Genomic DNA, 20,181 nt, shown 5'->3' on the forward strand with positions numbered 1-20,181 from the left:
ACGCAAGTGTTAGATGTTCTGCCTGTACTGCTCAGTTGTGGTGTGTCCATAAGCAAGTTTCTTAGCCTCTTTGTGTTCCAGCTTTCTCAGCTGTAAAATGAAAATAGTAATGATGAAAACGATATGTATCTCACATATGAAATGAGGTAACATACATAAAATCCTTAGAGCAAGGCCTAGAGCACAGTAAATACTTAATATATGTTAACGATATTATGATAGAATGTTAAGATAGAATATAATATGATCAGATTTACAGTTTAAAAGATCACTCTGCTTGTTGTATGGAGTACTTAACTGTGGTACTCAACTATGGTAGAAAATGAAGTTAAATATATGTTGTCACTCTAGGGAGGTTCTTGGATTCAGTTGATGATAATAGAGACACAGCCAACTACATAAATTTTGAAAGACATCAAAAAGAAAGAACAGTGAACATGTCAAGCACAACTGCAAGGTTTTTAAATTAGGCAATCGATAGATTTCTCCTTCACTTAGAAAGAAAATAGTGAAAGGAATTACTTTAGAGCCAGGTGAGAGATCGTTAGTTTGGTTTTGGAATTTTATATATAGGAAGTGCAGTTAAGACTTTCAGGACATGTGGAATAGGTCGAGGAGAGTTCTGGGCTGTAAATACATTTTGGAGTTATTGACATAAAAATGAAGATAGTTAAAGACACAAGGGTAAATGTTGCTGGCAAGATGGCCAAATAGGAACAGCTCTGGTCTGCAGCTCCCAGCAAGATTGATGCAGAAGGTGGGTGATTTCTGCCTTTCCAACTGAGGTACCCAGTTCATCTCACTGGGACTGGTTGGACAGTGGGTGCAGCCCACAGAGGGCGAGCTGAAGCAGGTTGGGGTGTTGCCTCACCCAGGAAGCCTGAGAGGTTGGAGAATTTTCTCTCCTACCCAAGGGAAGCCATGAGGGACTGAGCCTGAAGAACTCTGGCACAGATAATGCACTTGTCCCATGGTCTTCACAACCCACAAACCAGGAGATTCCCTCTGGTGCCTACCCCTCCAGGGCCCTGGGTTTCAAGCACAAAACTGGGCAGCCATTTGGGCAGACACCAAGCTAGCTGTAGGAGTTCTTTTTTCCATACCCTGGTGGCTCCTGGAAGGCCAGCAAGACAGAACCATTCACTCCCCTAGAAAGGGGTGCTGAAACCAGGGAGTCAAATGGTCTGGCTCGGTGGGTCCCACCCCTACGGAGCCCAGCAAACTAATATCTACTGGCTTGAAATTCTCATTCCCAGCACAGTGGCAGTCTGAGATCAACCTGGGACACTGGAGCTTGGTGGGGGGAGGGGCATGCGCCATTGCTAAGGCTTGAGTAGGTGGTTTTACATGCACAGTGTAAACAAGGCCACTGGGAAGTTTGAACTGGGCAGATCCCACTGCAGCTTAGCAATGCTGCTGTGGCCAGGCTGCCAGATTTCTCTTCTCTGGGCAGGGCATCTCTGAAAAAATGGCAGCAGCACCAGTCAGGGACTTATAGATACAACCCCCATCTCCCTGGGACAGAGCACCTAGGGAAAGGGATGGCTGTGGGCACAGCTTCAGCAGACTTAAACGACCCTGCCTGATGTCTCTGAAGAGAGCAGCAGACCTCCTGGCACAGCATCCAAGCTCTGCTAAGGGTCAGACTGCCTCCTCAAGTGGGTACCTGACCCCTGTGTATCCTGACTTGGAGACACCTCCTGGCAGGAGCTGACAGACAACTCATACAGGAGAGCTCTGGCTGGCATCTGGCAGGTGCCTCTCTGGGATGAAGCTTCCAGAGGAAAGATCAGGCAGCAATCCTTGCTGTTCTGCAGCCACTGCTGGTGATACCCAGGCAAACAGGGTCAAGAGTAGACCTCCAGCAAACTCCAGCAAACTGGCAGCAGAGGGGCCTGACTGTCAGAAGGAAAACTAACAAACAGAAAGGAATAGCACGTCCACTCAAAGACCCCATCCAAAAGTCATCAGGTTCAAAGACCAAAGGTAGATAAATCCACAAAGATGGGGAGAAAGAAGCCCAAAAAAGCTGAAAATTCCAAAAACCAGAATGCCTCTTCTCCTCCAAAAGATCACAACTCCTAGCCAGCAAGGGAGCAAAACTGGACAGAGAATGAGTTTGACAAATTGACAGAAGTAGGCTTCAGAAGGTGGGTAATAACAAACTCCTCCAAGCTAAAGGAGCATGTTCTAAATCAATGCAAGAAAGATAAGAACCTTGAAAAAACGTTAGATGAATTGTTAACTAGAATAACCAGTGTAGAGAAGAACATGGAATGGAATGGAGAAATGGGATGTAGCTGAAAAACACAGCACGAGAACTTCATGAAGCATACACAAGTCTCAACAGCTGAATCGATCAAGCAGAAGAGAAGGTGTCAGTGATTGAAGATCAACTTAATGAAATAAAGAAAGAAGACAAGATTAGACAGTAAAGAATAAAAAGGAATGAACAAAGCCTATAAGAAATATGGGACTATGTGATAAGAACAAATCTAGGTTTGATGTACCTGAAAGTGACGAGGAGAATGGAACCAAGTTGGAAAACACTCCTCAGGATATTATCCAGGAGAACTTCCACAATCTAGCAAGGCAGGCCAACACTCAAATTCAGGAAACACAGAGAACACTACAAAGATACTCCTCGAGAAGAGCAACCCGAAGACACATAACTGTCAGATTCACCAAGGTTGAAATGAAGGATAAAATGTAGAGGGCAGTCAGAGAGAAAGGTCAGGTTACCCACAAAGGGAAGCCCATCAGACTAATAGCGGATCTCTCAGCAGAAACCCTACAAACCAGAAGAGAGTGGGGGCCAATATTCAACATTCTTAAATAAAAGAATTTGCAACCCAGAATTCCATATCCAGCCAAACTAAGCTTTGTTAGTGAAGGAGAAATAAAATCCTTTACAGACAAGCAAATGCTGAGAGATTTTTTGTCACCACCAGACCTGCCTTACAAGAGCTTCTGAAGGAACCACTAAACATGGAAAGAAACAACTGGTACCAGCCACTGCAAAAACATACCAAATTGTAAAGAACATTGACGCTATCAAGACACTGTATCAACTAACAGGCAAAACAACCAGCTAGCATCATAATGACAGGATCAAATTCACATGTAACAATATTAACCTTAAATGTAAATGGGCTAAACACCACAATTAAAAGACACACACTGGCAAATGGGATAAAGAGTCAAGACCCATCAGTGTGCTGTATTCAGGAGACCCATCTCACATGGAAAGACACAAAGAGGCTCAAAATAAAGGGATGGAGGAATATTTACCAAGCAAATGGAAAGCAAAAGCAGGAGTTTCAATCCTAATCTCTGATAAAACAGATTTTAAGTCAACAAAGATCAAAAGAGACAGAGGAAGGCATTACATAATGGTAAAGAGATCAATGCAGCAAGAAAAGCTAACTGTCTTAAATATATATGCACCTAATACAGGAGCACCCAGATTAATAAAGCAAGTTCTTAGAGACCAACAAAGAGACTTAGACTTCCACACAATAATACTGGGAGAGTTTAACACCCCACTGTCAATATTAGACAGATCAATAAGACAGAAAATTAACAAAGATATTTAGGACTTGAACTCAGCTCTGGACCCAGTGGACCTAATAGATATCTACAGAACTCTCCATCCCAAATCAACAGAATATACATTCTTCTCAACACCTCATCCACTTATTCTAAAATTGACCACATAATTGGAAGTAAAACACTCTTCAGCAAATGCAAAAGAACAGAAATCATAACAAACAGTCTCTCAGAACACAGTGCAATCAAATTAGAACTCAGGATTAAGAAACTCACTCAAAACTGCAAAACTACATGGAAACTGAGCAACCTGCTCCTGAATGACTACTGGTTAAATAATGAAATGAAGGCAGAAATAAAGATGTTCTTTGAAACCAATAAGAATGATGACACAACTTACCAAAATCTCTGGGACACATTTAAAGCAGTGTGTAGAGGGAAATTTATAGCAATAAATGCCCACAGGAGAAAGCAGGAAAGATCTAAAATTGACACCCTCACATCAAAATTAAAAGAACTAGAGAAGCAAGAGGAAACAAATTCAAAATCTAGGAGAAGACAAGAAATAATTAAGATCAGAGCAGAACTGAAGGAGGTAGAGACATGAAAAACCCTTCAAAAAATCAATGAATCCAGGAACTGGTTTTATGAAAAGATCAACAAGATAGATAGACCACTAGCCAGACTAATAAAAAAAAAAGAGAGAAGAATAAAATACATGCCATAAAAAATGATATAGGGGATATCACCACCAATCCCACAGAAATACAAACTACCACCAGAGAATACTATCAACACCTCTACGCAAATAAACTAGAAACTCTAGAAGAAATGGATAAATTCCTGGACACATACACCCTCCCAAGTCTAAACCAGGAAGAAATCGAATCTCTGAATAAACCAATAACAAGTTCTGAAATTGAGGCAGTAATTAATAACCTACCAACCAAAAAAAACCCCAGGACCAGATGGATTCACAGCCGAATTCTACCATAGGTACAACGAGGAGCTGGTACCATTCCTTCTGAAACTATTCCAAAAAACAGAAAAAGAGGGAATCCTCCCTAACTCATTTCATGAGGCCAGCATCATCCTGATACCAAAACCTGGCCGAGACACAACAAAAAAAGAAAATTTTAGACCAATATCCCTGATGAACATCTATGTGAAAATCCTCAATAAAATACTGGCAAACCGAATCCAGCAGCGCATCAAAAAGCTTATCCGCCACCATCAAGTCAGCTTCATCCCTGGGATGCAAGGCTGGTTCAACATATGCAAATCAATAAATGTTATCAATCACATAAGCAGAACCAATGACAAAAACCTCATGATTGTCTAAATAGATGCAGAAAAGGCCTTCCACAAAATTCTACACTCCTGCATGCTAAAAACTCTCAATAAACTAGGTATCAATGGAATGTATCTCAAAATACTAAGAGCTATTTATGACAAACCCACAGCCAATATCATACTGAATGGGCAAACACTGGAAGCATTCCCTTTGAAAACCAGCACAAGACAAGGATGCCATCTCTCACCACTCTTATTCAACATAGTGTTGGAAGTTCTGGCCAGGGCAATCAGGCAACAGAAAGAAATACAGGGTATTCAAATGGGAAGAGAGGAAGTCAAATTATCTGTTTGCAGATGACATGATTGTTTATTTAGAAAATCCGCTTGTCTCAGTCCAAAATCTCCTTAAGCTGATAAACAACTTCAGCAAAGTCTCAGGATACAAAATCAATGTACAAAAATCACAAGCATTCCTATTCACCAGTAACAGACAAACAGAGAGCCAAATCATTAGTGAACTCCCATTCACAATTTCAACAAAGAGAATAAAATACCTAGGAATACAATTTACAAAGGATATGAAGGACCTCTTCAAGGAGAACTACAAACCACTGCTCAAGGAAATAAGAGAAAACACAAATAAATGGAAAAACATTCCATGCTCATGGATAGGAAGAATCAATATTGTGAAAATGGCCATACTGCCCAAAGTAATTTATAGATTCAATGCTATCGCCATCAAGCTACCATAGACTTTCTGCACGGAATTGGAAAAAACTACTTTAAAGTTCATGTGGAACCAAAAAAAGAGCCCACATTGCCAAGACAATCTTGGGAAAGAAGAACAAAGCTGGAGGCATCATGCTACCTGACTTCAAACTAGACTACAAGGCTACAGTAACCAAAACAGCATGGTACTGATACCAAAACAGATATACAGACCAATGGAACAGAACAGAGGCCTCAGATATTATGTCACACATCTACAACCACCAGCTCTTTGACAAATCAGACACAAACAAGCAATGGGGAAAAGATTCCCTATTTAATAAGTGGTATTGGGAACACTGGCTAGGCATATGCAAAAACTGTACCCCCTCCTTATACCTTATACAAAAATCAACTCCAGATGGATCAAAGACTTAAATGTAAGACCTAGGACCATAAAAATCCTAGAAGAAAACCTGGGCAATACCATTCAGGACATAGGCATGGGCAAAGACTTCATGTCTAAAACATCAAAAGCAATGGCAACAAAAGCCAAAATTGACAAATGGGATCTAATTAAACTAAAGGGCTTCTGCACAGCAAAAGAAACTACCATCAGAGTGAAGAGGCAACCTACAGAATGGGAGAAAATTTTTGCAATATATCCATCTGACAAAGGGCTAATATCCAGAATCTATAAAGAACTTAAGCAAATTTACAAGAAAAAAACAACCCCATCAAAAAGTGGGCAAAGGATATGAACAGACACTTCTCAAAAGAAGACATTTATGCAGCCAATAGACATATGAAAAAAAGCTTATCATCACTGGTCATTAGAGAAATGCAAATCAAAACCACAATGAGATACCGTCTCATGCCAGTTAGAATGGCAATCATTAAAAAGTCAGGAAACAACAGATGCTGGAGAGGATGTGGAGAAATAGGAATGCTTTTACACTGTTGGTGGGAGTGTAAATTAGTTCAACAATTGTGGAACACAGTGTGGCGATTCCTCAAGGATCTAGAATTAGAAATACCATTTGATCCAGGAATCCCATTACTGGGTATATACTCAAAACATTATAAATCATTCTACTATAAAGACACATGCGCACGTATGTTTATTGCGGCACTATTCACAATAGCAAAGACTTGGAACCAACCCAGATGTCAATCAATAATAGACTGGATAAAGAAAATGTGGCACATATACACCATGGAATACTCTGCAGCCATAAAAAAGAATGAGTTCATGTCCTTTGCAGGGACATGGATGAAACTGGAAACCATCATTCTCAGCAAACTATCACAAGGACAGAAAGCCAAACACTGCATTTTCTCACTCATAAGTGAACAGTGAGAGCACATGGACATAGGGAGAGGAACATCACACACTAGGGACTGTTGGTGGGTGGGGGGCTAGGGGAGGGATAACATTAGGAGAAATACCTAGTGTAGGTGAGGGGTTGATGGGTGCAGCAAACCACCATGGCACATGTATACCTATGTAACAAAACTGCACATTCTGCATATGTACCCCAGAACTTAAAGTATAATAAAAAATATATTGCCTTTCAGTAGATTGGAGTATGTGGTAGAAACAGCATGCCTTGTCTGAGGAGTATTAATGCTGAAAGGTTGTATTGAAGAAAAAATGTCAGAGAAAACCAGTTATTCAAGGCAGAGATTATTATCTCCATTTTACTGATAAGAAAACTGAGGTTCACTTGTAGATTTTAAGTAAATTTGTCCGAAGTCATATAGTTATAATGGAACTGGGAGCTTCATATAGTGGAGCTGGGATTAACTCATTTTTAACCTGTTCTTGGTCTATATGCCACACTTTACTGAATGTCTTGCTATCAACTTCAGCCTTTTCATTAAATGTCATGTGTCCAGTACCCAGTAATTGGTAGTTTCTTCTTCCTTCATTCTCTTTCTGCACTGGAAGATCCATCAGTGTCCAACTGAGTTTCTTATTCTGCAATATAGGAAAGAAAGGGAGAGAGACAGAGGTGGAGAAACAAAGAGAGACACACACACACACACAGAGATAAAGACAGAGAAATAGAGAGACAGTGAGACAGTGAGATAAAAGGGGAAAGAGAGGAAGAGCTGGGGAAAGACTTATGAAGATCCTTTTCTGCTGAAGTAATTTGTCTAGCTTGGTAATGGTCCTATGAGAGTCTCTAAGGCATTCTGAGCGACTGTGCTTTGTTTACAATGTCTTAGGGAGGAGAGAAAATCTATTTAGATGTGAGTGGTGCCAAGTGAGAAGGGAAACAGAGGGAACCCATCATTAACCTCCACGTATTTAAATATGAACTGACATGACCATACATCTTCCAAAGGAAAGCCAAAGAAAGAAGAAATGTGAGGATGTGAGTTTAGAAGTGAGGGGCTGAGCAGGGCTGAAGGGAGGAGCTCATTTTCCCCTACTAGTGCTACTCATACTAGTCAGTAATCAGGGCTTCACTTTCAAGCATCTCTGACCTCAAGCTAGAATTCAAAATCAAATTATATAAATAATGTCTAAGGAACCACAAAACATCCAACAACAGGTCAATAAAATGTATACTTTTTAAGTGCTGTGTCAAAGGTATGCATGCAAATCTGTATCATAAAGAATAGAAAAAGCAAGCAAATATTAAAATTCCAGTTGAAAAAAATCTCACTCAAAAGTGAATAAACAAAGCACTCAGATGAATCTGCAACATTCAATTTTATTAGTGCTGCATGGTTGAAAAAGGCATTAATTGCTCATTCTAACCCTGAGGCCCCAACAGTTTAGCTCTTTTACAGTAGGGGGAAAAATCCAACGACCCCAGAATATTTCATATTCAACTCAGGAGGTACTCATCTAATGATGCTGCTGAAGTGTTGAAATACTAGGAGCATTTTCATCTGGCATACAGGTATATTTCAGACAATGTCGAGGAGCTAGATTGATAAAAACACATGAGGGATAAATTTAATTTTGGATTATTATTATTCAGCGTTTGTATAGGATTTACCGTTTAAAGATATTTAAATTGTTACAATATATTCACAACCTTCCTGTTAATAGACTAGCATTAGCCTCACTTTTTAAATAAGAAATTTATGTTACCTTACCTTCTAAATAAGGAAACTGCGGCAGAAAGTTAAGTGGTGGCTTAAAGTCTGCTCGTAGAAACACTTTTCCTTTAGTTGAGGGCTAATTCATTTGAAGTGAATTACCTATTCTCAGGAGCCCCATGATGGTCCTAGCAAGGGTAATTTATTTCCAAGAAGGGAGTTCTTTGCTTTTAAGAGGAAACATTTTTACTTATTGTATTGTAGAATTGTGTCTGTTACTAATATAATAAGAAATACATATCCTGACTACACTAACATGAAGCCAAATACTGTGTTCTGTTTTTTCCTACCAGATGTTTTATGGCATGTAAGTGTGTTAAGGAAGATTGATAAACCTAATAAACTTACATATAAACCTATCAGTGAAGGATTATAGAGAGGAAATTCTACTTTGGTTTGGAATACTTGCAAGGATTCTGACAAAAGGTTTTTCCTCTACTGTAGTTCATTGCCATTTTTAAGAGAACTATTTTTATCCTACGCTTTGCAGCACTTAGGTTTACACTAAGAAGAGAATATGCAAAGCTTTTAACCAAATTTTGTCACTAACTCAGCTGTAAAGTATTTTATACCTCAGGATTTTGCATCTTTAAAAATGGAAATATAATATAATTGATTAGGTGCCAATCAGTTTTATTTAATCTGATTTGATTCCTTAAGAAAAAGGGTTAAATTTTTAGAAATTTAAATTGTTTTTATGAAAGAGGAAAAAGGAAGCTAAATAATTTTCCATTGTAGCTATGTAATTAATTTAGCTGCTGAAAGATGAAGGCACGGTTTACAGGGAGAATTTGTAGTAGAAAAGAAAAAAAATAAGAGATAAAAGAGAGTTATAATCTAGAAAATGGGAAAAAATGATATAGATTGACTATTACCAAAATAGCGACTTAGACCTGTTCTTTTTTTTCAAACTATAGAAGTTTATTCACTGAAAGTATTTAAATAATATAGTAAAAACTGTGTAATTAATATATTAAAATCACTTTTATGTTGACAAAGTAAAAAGCATCTTAAAGTTTGTATGACTATCTAGATATTTTCCAATGTTATACATGAGTAAACTTAACAGAATTCATGTAGCACTGATTTTCTTACATGAACATTTGATACATGTCTTTTGATGAACAAAAGCAATGATTTCTCTTAGGCATTTATCTAGGTTCAGAATTCCTGGATCAAAAGGTGATGATATATCCAGCTTTAGTAAATACTGTCAAACAGATTTTCAAAGTGGTTGTAAAAGTAGGTGGTTGTTTCATTCACATTCTCCTTTACCTTCTCACCAATTCTTGACATTTTCAGTATTTTACATTTTAGCCGTTCTTGTGTGTTTGTAGTGATATTGGAGTGTGCAATTCTTGATCCCCCTTTTTTTGTATTTCCCAGGTGACTAGTCATGTTGAGCAGTTTTCAAATGTTTGTTAGTTACTTGCATGACCTCTTTCGTGAACTTCATATTCAAGTGTTTTGTGAAATTGTCCATTGGATTATCTGCCTGGTCCTTATTGAATTGTAGTAGTATATTACTCTAAATATGATAGCATACATATTTAACTTATTACAATCTAATATAAATAATCAGTTTTACCAATTCTATTTATGCTCATCACTTTTTTGTGTTATTTTTATGAATATTAGTTATAGATATATTTAAAAATTTATAGAACATACTTGTTTTTAAATACCTTTACTTTCATTTTTATTGCTGTCTTTTCTTCTGTTATCATTTTCCTTCTGACCAAATAATTCCCCTTAGCATTTTAAAATTGCAGGTCTCTTAGTAAAAAAAAAAATTGTCTTTGCAGTACAGAGACATTATTGTCATTTATAGGATTCTGAGGGGACATTTATTTGTTCCCAGTACTTTCTTTCGGCTCCTATATTTTTAGAGAGATGTCAGCGGTCAATAATATTGTTTCCCTTTTGAAGGTAATATGTATTTTTCCTCTGGTTGCTTTATACAGTGTCTATTTTTCTTTGGTTTTCAGAATTTTGAATATGATGTGACTTTGGTATATTATTTTATTTTATTTTATTATTATTTATCTTTCTTGGTGTTTGCAGAGATTCTTGGTTCTGTGATTGAGTATCCTTTGTTGGTATTTTTAAAATTCATTATCTCTTCAAATATTTATTCTACCCAATTCTTTGTTACATCTCTTAGAATTCCAATTATAAATAGTTTAAGTTCATATATATTCCACTAGTCTCTTACACTTCCCTGTGTTTTTCTTTTTTCTCTCTGTGTGTATTATACCTTTTTTGATCTGTCTCCCAGTTCACTAATTCTTTTTTTCTTATATCTAAGTTTACTGTTATTATCATGCATTCATCTAATTTCACATATTATATTAATAGTTACAGTTTTATGATTTCTGTATTACATTTTGCAGAGTCAACTTTTCTTATGAAATCCTTGAAATTTTACTCTGTTTTAGCCAATTTTTTTGTATTTTCTTAAACGTACTAGTCATAGTTGTATCCTTTTCTATTTTTTGTTACACTGTACTTTCTTTGGAGATGAATTAAATTAAATTAAATTTAAACGTATTTATTTATATTTTTATTTTTTGAGACAGAGTCTCTGTCACCCAAGCTTGAGTGCAGTGGTGTGATCTTGTCTGACTGCAACTTCTGCCTCCCAGGTTCAAATGATCCTTCCACCTCAGCCTCCCAAGTAGCTTGGATAGCAAGTGTACACCACCATGCCCAGCTAATTTTTGTATTTTTAGTAGACATGGAGTTTCACCATGTTGGTCAGGCTGGCCTCAAACTCCTGACCTCAAGTGATCCACCTGCGTCAGCCTCCCAAAGTGCTGGGATTATAGGCAGGAGCCACTGTGCCTAATCTTGATATAAATTTTAAAAGTTGAATTTTAAAAATCATATTTCAGACATTGCATATGAAAATGTAGGTTTTTAAGTTCTTCATGTCATAATACATTGTAACAGGGAGTGGGTCCATATTTTCATTTGTGAAGTAGATACAATGGGGGCCGACCATTTCAACCTAATCAAGGATTAAGCTAAGCTATGTCCATAGTCAACCTATATCTATTTTTCCCAGTTTCTGGATTATAACTCTCTATGCATATGGTGATTAGTAGCTTCCTTTTTAGTGTGTTTTTTTTGTTGTTGTTTGTTTGTTTCTTAATACAAAAAAAAAAAAAAACTGCCAAAAATTAAGATCAGTATTTTAGAGGATTGTCATTTAGGATTTTATTCTACTGTTTTTTTTGTTTTGTTTTGTTTTGTTGTTTTAAGCAAATGCCTGATGGGGAAAAATCATTGTGTGTTTTAAGTCCTCATATCTTCAATTTTGTTACTGTAGTAGCATCCCTCTACTTTGGCAAAACATGGATCTTTATCCACTAGCTACGGCAAAAATTAGCAAAGATCTCAGGAATAATGTCACTATAGATGGTCAGTATACTGCTTTTGCATAAAACTTGTTGTTGTGGAATAAATTACAACAAACTTAACAGCTTAAACTGTTAAGACTCCAAGAGACAATAAATATATTGTCTCAGTAGTTTGAGTCCAGCTTAGCCTAGCTATTTTTTTCTGGGTTCCACAAGGCTACAGTCTTGCTGTTGGCTGGGCAATGTTCCATTCTTGAGCACTCAGGGCCCTCTTCTAAACCCAGATCGTTGTTGGTAGAACTCAGTACACAGTGGACATCATCATCCAATGGCAAACAGCAACTTCTTTGAATGGTTTTGTAGCCGAATACCTCCAGCAAGACACTTCCCTAAGAACAACTCTTGCTGGCACCACAGAAGGAAGATTTTGGTAGGGTCCAGAGGGTGATTTCCAGTAAGTCTTTCCAGTGCGATACTACTGTGCCTTCTTGGCCATTTAGGTGCGAAACCATGCTCTTTCCAAGTTTTGGAGCTCAGTCATAGGGCCTCTCCTTTGGATGCTCTAAACACAGCCCTAGACATAGTGGCTGATTCTTATATCTACGATTACTCTATTCTTTACAGTTCTCTTTTCCCCTTAGTAGATAATCCCTCATTATTCAAGTACCCTGTTATAGTTAATAGTTCATGTAATTTATTTCTTTTCTTTTTCTTTAAGAGATGGGGTCTGTCGGCTGGCCTGGTGCCTCACGTCTGTAATACCAGCACTTTGGGAGGCCGAGTGGGGCCAATCATGAGGTGAGGAGATTGAGACCATCCTGGCTAACATGGTGAAACCCCAGTTCTACTAAAAAAAGAAAAAAAAAATTAGCCGGGCTTAGTGGCGGGCGCCTGTAGTCCCAGCTTCTCAGGAGGCTGAGGCAGGATAAGGGCGTGAACCCGGGAGGCGGAGGTTGCATCGAGTCGAGATAGTGGCACTGCACTCCAGCCTAGGGGACAGAGGGGTACTCCCGCCTCAAAAAAAAAAAAAAAAAAAAAAAATTAGCCGGGCGTGGTGGCGGGCGCCTGTAGTCCCAGCTTCTCGGGAGGCTAAGGCAGGAGAATGGCGTGAACCCGGGAGGCGGAGCTTGCAGTGAGCCGAGATCGCGCCACTGCGCTCCAGCCTGGGCGGCAGAGTGAGACTCCATCTCAAAAAAAGAAAAAAGAGAGAGAAAAGAGAAAAGAGATGGAGTCCTGGGCTCATGGAACTTACTGCATCACCCTCCTGAGTAGCTAGGACTACAGGCATGCACTACTATGCCCAACTTATTAATTTATTTTTTATTTTTTGGTAGAATGAGGTATCACTATGGTTGCAAAAGCTGGTCTCAAACTCCTGGCCTTAAGTGATCTTCCCACGTCAGCCTCTCAAAGTGCTTAGATAACAGGCATGAGGCATGGTGCCCAGCCCTGACTGATACAACCTGTATTGATTTTAATGACTATTTTTCTGCCACCACCAATTATTGTGACATAATCTATGACAGTTGTTCCTTGCTATGAAGACAGATTCATAGCAAATCTACAACTTTCCTAAAGCACATTAACGTAAGCCACTTAAAATAATAACAAAGAAAGTGAGCGATAGAGATGGAATTTTTTTTTAAAAGGACTAATTTTGTAAATAATAAAACTAAGAGTAGACAAAAGCAAGACATTTCATAAGAGAAAAATAAATATAGAAGATCAAAGTACATCAAGGGAAGATGACTAGAAAATAACTGCATCTTTATTTTCAACATGGTTATTAGGAAAAATTAAGCAAAAAAGTAAACAAAACCAAAATTCAAAGTGACACATGTAACATCCTAGACAATCAAACATACTTTAAAAAGTATATGGCCCAAATAAAAGGAATTCAATAGACTCAAATAAAATGAAACAGGTAAGCACAGAGTTAGCAAGTGTCAAAGTCTTTTTCTAGCGTAAGGGTTTCAGTCAGACCTCATGTAACTTGAACTGAGGTGAATACACAAGGTTTTGAAGATATGATACAAAGGCACAATCTACACAATCGGTAGTTCCTTATAAAACTGAAAGTGCACACACTCTGTGACCCAGTAATTCTATGCTTGGCAGTAATTACAGAAAGGTCAAAACTGAAATGCCTCCAATATGTATCAATAGAAAATTAGGTTATTGCAGTATATTTATATAAGAAAGTACAATACAGCAGTGAAAAATGTATTAGAACTATATTCAGCTATATGAATAAATCTGTTTATCAGATTTATTATATATTTCAGTTTTTTCAAAAGTAAGTCACAGGATAATACAGCATGAATTCAGTACAGTATGAGTCTACTTATACAAATTTTAAAAACCACTGGCACAAGCAATATCTTTATATGAGATGCATAATTAAGTTTTAAAATTATAAGTTCCAGCACAAGTATGTTTAATACATAATATTGAATCATGCTTATGTCTTCAGGAGGAGAGCAATGGCATACATGAAGACAGCTTCTAAGGAACTATAAAGTTCTGTATTTTAACTTGTGTTTTGATAGCTCAGGTGTTTATTATATTAACATCATAAGCTATAACTGAATATGTATAAATTCAAGCACACACTTGTTTAGACTTTTAATACATTGCATATTTCATAACAACATTGCTTTACCTTCTAAAATACAATCTTATTTGAGACATATGAAAAGTTCTAAATAAACTAACATGAAACTATCTAAACTATTCTAAATCATTTTGATATAAAACTCTAGGGACGCAATTTTTTATTTTTTTGAGACAGAGTCTTGCCCTGTTGCCCAGGCTGGAGTGCAGTGGTGCAATCTTGGCTCCCTGCAACCTCTGCCTCCTGAGTTAAAGTGATTCCCCTGCCTCAGCCTCCTGAGTAGCTGGGACTACAGGCATGTGCCACTGCACCTGTCTAATTTTTGTATTTTTAGTAGAGATGGGGTTTCACCATATTGGCCAGGTTGATCTTGAACTCCTGACCTCAAGTGATCCACCTTCGTTGGCCTCCCAAAGTGCTGGGATTACAGGCGTGAGCCACCGCGCCTGGCCAGGGGATGCTAATTTTGGCTTCATATTTTACTTAACAGGTTTGTCCTATGTTTAGTGGGGTGGAGAATAAGTAAGTGTGTAGATATCCTTGATTCACACAATAGCCAACCATCTAACATGTGCATTTCAAGGCTTTCTGATTGTAGATATGTCAATGTGGCTTGAGTTCTTCAAGAATGAGTAAAAAGAGAGGAAAGTCATTGGTAACATGGCATTAGAAGCATCTTTATTTCATTGGAGAATACTACTCTGATTTGTAGCATGTTAAGACAGTGCAATCATTTTCACCTGTCAAAATTCTCAGGATTGTTTAAATATCATTAACTTGTGTAACAGCCACAAGTTCTTTTTTAAATAAAATATTTGAAAGTAGTTCTTACCATTGCCCTTGAAATTATTTGATTGTTTAATTATGTATTCAATAAAATGTTCTATGATTTGCACAGTGGCTTTGAACGTGAGTGTATATGTGTCTGTGCCTAGGCACATGTGTATATTTGGGAGGAGAAGAAAAAAACAAGAAAAATAAGAATACTGAAATAATGACAGAAGTGTTCTACAGATAAAACTGTTAAAGCATGGTAAGTGTCATGGATAAACAGTCTAAGGAACGCAACCTTGAATTAACAAATAACTTTTTTTTTTTTTTTTTTTTTTGAGACGGAGTCTCGCTCTGTCGCCCAGGCTGGAGTGCAGTGGCCAGATCTCAGCTCACTGCAAGCTCCACCTCCCGGGTTCACGCCATTCTCCTGCCTCAGCCTCCCAAGTAGCTGGGACTACAGGCGCCCGCCACCTTGCCCGGCTAGTTTTTTGTACTTTTTAGTAGAGATGGGGTTTCACCGTATTAACCAGGATGGTCTCGATCTCCTGACCTCGTGATCCGCCCGTCTCGGCCTCCCAAAGTGCTGGGATTACAGGCTTGAGCCACCGCGCCCGGCCACAAATAACATTTTATGTAAAAGTTCACAAAATTAATTTTATTTTCATGGGTTGTATATTAAAAAAGAAAACTATATATCAGAATCTATATATGGTCACAATTAAAATTAGATAGGCTGACTACTGATTTTAAGTTTAGACTGTTTAGTTGATAGCCCCCAAGTATTTTACTATTTTCTATTTTGTAATTCGAAGTGTTTAATATTTTCTCAAATTATTCACTACATGTGATTGTCAAAAGAACCATGTATTATGGAAGTGATTGCTATTGGCAGCAGCTGGGGGTTTGGGGTTGGTGGGGTGGGGGGAGAGAGAGAGAGAGATTATGAGAAATTCAGAAAAATATACTCAGAAAAGATACATTTTGTCCAAGATCAGATTTTAAGCGGCAGGACCCGAACTCAAGCCAAAATTTCTTGGCTTTCAGTTCTTCATCGCTTTGCCTAAGGAGTAGGATGGCATAATGATTTGTTCAAGACTAGTCTAGAAACAGTGTCTTCAGGTAGAATTGAAGAGGAATGACTAGAAAAGAGAGACAGTTTAGAGGGCTGTTAACGAATTCTGGATGGAGGTAACAAAGGCCTGGATTTAAATGGTAGCTGTGAAAATGGATCCTGCTTTCAGCTTTTTAACTGTGTCTGTGTTCTTTTACACATTTTCTGTGAGAACTAGTTTGATTGAGAGTCTTTACAATTCTTTTAAAGGTCTCTCTGGTGTTTTTTACAATGAGCTGAATGCTTTGGGATAATCTCTCTGATTTATCTGAGCTTAGTAAAATGTTCAATAAAAGTGGACTATTTGAATTCAGTGAAAGAGCACAGACTGCTGTTAGAATTTTGGACTGTTTTCTCATTTCTACATATAAAAGGATAACAAATTAAACATTCAAGGAAAAGAATATGCTCCACGGATTTCATCCCTCTATAAAACAATGAAGTTTGAGATTTGGCCCCAGAGCTTTTGTCTATTTGCAATTTCCTCTGTTTCAAATCCACATTTCTTCCTATCACCTTGGTCTATTTACACATGGACACATCCAACTTTAGTTAGGTAAATATTTCCTTGTAGATTATAATGTTTACTTGTGCATGGTAGCATGCAAAGGGCACTGATCAAGAACTTGCAAAGCCTGCATTCTAGACGAGACTGTTACTTTCTCGAGTTAAATTGCTAAATTACTTTTGTTAAATTATTCAGCCACATGGCGTCTGTGTCCTCAAAATGGATTTCTAATTTTTATACTCATTTTCTTTTTTTTGCAGATATATTTAATAACATCAAGAAAACAAACAAAAACTAAGTATATAGTTTAAGTCCTTTGTAACTGATAAATCAGAGGCAAATATATCTTATCATTTATTTATTTGTTAAAAAACATATGGCCAGATTTGATGGCTGGTATGAGGTTACAACTATTGATTCAGGGCTGATGACTAGGGAAAGCTAATAAGTAAATCTGTGTGGCAGATTCTTCAGGTTGACTCACTAAGTACTATTTCCTGTCCCCTTCTACATACTTTTCTCTTCCACACGGGCTAGACAACTAATGAGCACATTTTCTGGATGCCTTTGCAGTTAGATTTCTGCACGTACTCCAGGATATTTTCAGCAGACAAATCCACATGAGACGTGGAAGCCAAAGATAAACAATGTGAGATGGCAGCTACACCTAGTGTGTTAGTTTTCCAGAGAAACAAAACAATATAGTGTTGTATATATGTACAGTTGACTGACCCTTGACAACATGGGTTTGAAACTCACACGTCTGCTTATATGTGGGCTTTTTTTTCCCCAATAAATGCAGTCAGCCCTCTTTATCAGCAGGTTCCACATCCACAACTCAAAGCAAATGGAAAATATGGGATTAGTTTGATATAATACTTCCATACATGGAGTGCTGACTTTTCATGTCCTCGAGTTCCACAGGGCACACTGCAGGACTTGCAGGCCTTGAGTATGCACCAATGTTGGTATTCTTCCTGCAGATACCAAAGGACAGCTATATAAATATATGCATAGATATGTGTGTATATATACATATATATGAACGCGTATACACACATTTAATACTATTAAGTAATTGGCTCACGCAATTATGACAGTTGGCAAGTGTGAAATCTGTAAGGAAGGGTTGCAGGCTGGAAATTCAGGTAAGAATTGTGGTATTGACTCCAAAATCTATAAAGCATGTTAGCAGGTTGAAAACTCAGACAGAATTTTTATATTGCAGACTTGAGGCAGAATTTTTCTCTTTTTTTGAGAAATCTCTCTTTGCTTATGAGGCCATCAACTGATTGAATGAGACTTTATGAGGGTAAGGAGCATAATCTCCCACATTATGAAGGGTAATCTGCTTTACTCAAAGTCAACTGATTATAAATGTTAACTACGTTGTAAAAAGTACCTTCAGGGCAACGTTTAAACTAGTGTTTGATGAAACAGCTGGGCACTACGGTCTAGCCAAGCTGACATATAAATTAACCATCACGACTGGGAAGATTATATTTTGGGAAGCTTTGTTAGCATTTCCACCATCCAGGGCTTAGTAGTATAAATGCCAAACAACATATTACAGGACTAGTGGGGCTTTTTCAATATTCTTGTGTAAAAACCAAGCTGATTTACCAATGCTTCCAATAGTTTTTGTTTTTTTTTTTAGCTTCTTAATAACATCTTGCTAGTTTAAACACATTATAGAATGGATACTGTTGTCTGCAATTAAGAACACTGGCCAAACTAGAAGTGCCTTCAAGTGATATAATGTCAATTATATGGCACCTAGAATTGATTTTCTGACCTAGATGGAGCTAGAAACAGTGAGGATCTGGTTAGCGTTAGAGAACGAGATACTGATAGTCCATGAGGGACAGAGGTCTGTTTAAATTATCCCTCTTGTCAATTGAAATGAATTTTTTTCATAAAGCCAAGGTTTTTGCAGACTGGATGGATATGGTAGTTGTTCATTTTGAAAGTCAGAACGAATATAAACTTATGAAATCAGTTGGCTATTTCTAACTTCCATAACGATCTTATGGGGAAAAAAATAACATGATTAAGATTTTAAATGTTTGGCTTGAATAACTGCCACCAGATAATATCTCATGATGGAACAACAACAACAACAAAAAAAACAAAAAACAAAGAAGGAAAGAGAAAAGAAAGAAAAAAGAAGTATGTCACCAAAGGCAACACTGACATCAGCAAAAATAAGAAGCAGAATTTAGTTTTTAGTATTGCTATATTATAATGATTGGCTAATTGAATTCACAACCTTGCAAAAGTTAGATAATTGATTGGGAAGGATTGTGAAAAAATCTGTTAAATATGAGTTTGAATGGGTTTTGAGGCAGAAGAGGGAGAAACAGTTATTGACAAACTTATTTGTATAGGGAACTAAAAAATTCTGGACTTTTGTGTGCCAGAAAGAGCAGCAGTGGTTCTGTTGGCTTTATTAGTTGACTGATACTTCTCAGATGAGGTTTGTGCTCAATGAAGTTTACATAACAAAAATATCCTTGTAGGAAAATGCAGAGGAAGGAATGCAATGTCTTTGAGCTATAGGAATATTGAGGAGCATTTAGTATGTACACCCCATCTACCCTCAAATACAGTCTTCAGGACAACCCAAAGAATACATTTTCTATGGCACTTGGGATAGCACTAGAATCTTTGAAAAGCAGTGTGACAGTTGTTCCCTGTAGCCTGAAATAAAAGTAGGAGAGACTGCCATTGAAGTGGGCTTTTTATTTTATGTTTGAAGAAGATAAATATCAGTATTCCACTGCCAGATAAAATGACATGGTTATAATGATGGGCAACAAAGAAAGAATGGTAAGCAGAATATTTTGGTCCACCTTGGTCTTTGTTGACCTCCAAGTTGTCATAGAGGTTTTGGTACCAAAATAAATAGCCAGGTTCCGAAGTCCTTCCTAATTGCTATTAGTACTTCTCTCACTCAAAAAATTTTTAAAAAGATAAAAGTCTACTAAACCGAGGCCTAAATTGAGTGGCAAAATGGCCGATTTTATTACCTACTCAATTGCTAAACCCACATAAGTATAGAGATACAGCACAGCTTGAAGGAATGCAAAGCCAGATTTGTTGGAAGAAGATGTTTGAAACATCCGAAGTCTATAAAATAAGA

The sequence above is a fragment of the Macaca fascicularis genome, chromosome 4, assembly GCF_037993035.2.
Source record: "Macaca fascicularis isolate 582-1 chromosome 4, T2T-MFA8v1.1".
NCBI classification, from domain to species: domain Eukaryota; kingdom Metazoa; phylum Chordata; class Mammalia; order Primates; family Cercopithecidae; genus Macaca; species Macaca fascicularis.